The sequence below is a fragment of the Bidens hawaiensis genome, unplaced genomic scaffold, assembly GCF_021521415.1.
Source record: "Bidens hawaiensis isolate Kalapana, Puna unplaced genomic scaffold, B.hawaiensis_p1.1 tig00079114_1, whole genome shotgun sequence".
Classification (NCBI taxonomy): Eukaryota; Viridiplantae; Streptophyta; class Magnoliopsida; order Asterales; family Asteraceae; genus Bidens; species Bidens hawaiensis.
In genome coordinates, this window is record NW_027503536.1 from 1 (window position 1) to 917 (window position 917).

The window sequence follows — 917 nt, forward strand, 5'->3', positions numbered from 1 at the left end:
TGTCCAGAATTTATTCATCGCAAGAACAGACGCACCAAATATTACAGTGGAATGGGCATTAGCCGAACTCATTCGCCATCCAAAGGTATTGAAACAAGCCCAAGCAGAAATAGACATTGTGGTTGGTAAAGAGCGGATTGTAAGCGATTTGGACCTACAAGAACTAACATTTATCCAAGCTATTACAAAAGAGGTCCTTAGGCTTCACCCTTCAACACCACTCTCCCTCCCCAAAATTGCATCGGAGAGCTATGAAATTGAAGGGTATTACATTCCCAAAGGATCCACGGCCCTTTTCAACTTGTGGGCCATTGCTCGTGACCCAAATGTATGGATCAACCCACTCGAATTCAAGCCCGCAAGATTCTTGCCCGGGGGAGAAAAGGCCAATGTTGATATAGGAGGACACGATTTTGAAGTCATGCCATTTGGGGTGGTCGAAGGATTTGTGCGGGTATGGGTCTAGGGTTGAGGATGGTCCAGTTGCTTATTGCAACATTGGTCCAAGGCTTTGATTGGGAATTGGCTAATGGGTTAGATCCAGAGAAGCTAAACATGGATGAGTTCCTTTGGTCTAACCCTTCAACGAGCCGAGCCCTTAATGGTGCACCCAAAACCGAGGCTGGCTCCTCAAGTATATGAAAGTGGTTAATGACTAGTTTGTTTGTAACATCTTAAATTCACGTGTGGTATTTTTATATCATAATAATAGAATTCTAGTGTGACATGGTGTAATATAAATTATCATGAAATTTGTAACTTTGAACGTATGTTTTGAATTTAACTCAAAATGTGAGTATTGAGTTTTGTGAGTAATTCTAATAAACTATGCATGAGGGGCCACTTAATTATGATCAACTGAAAATTCAATTTTTTGAAAACATGTTTACATTATCAGAAAAATCAGCTTGGTGAGT

General features: G+C 40.6%; 1 pseudogene; it reads left to right on the forward strand.

Annotated features, from left to right (window-relative positions):
* The first annotated feature begins 16 nt into the window (after positions 1 to 16).
* LOC143607041 (flavonoid 3'-monooxygenase pseudogene) lies at positions 17 to 694 on the forward strand (annotated as a pseudogene).
* The last annotated feature ends 223 nt before the right edge of the window (positions 695 to 917 follow it).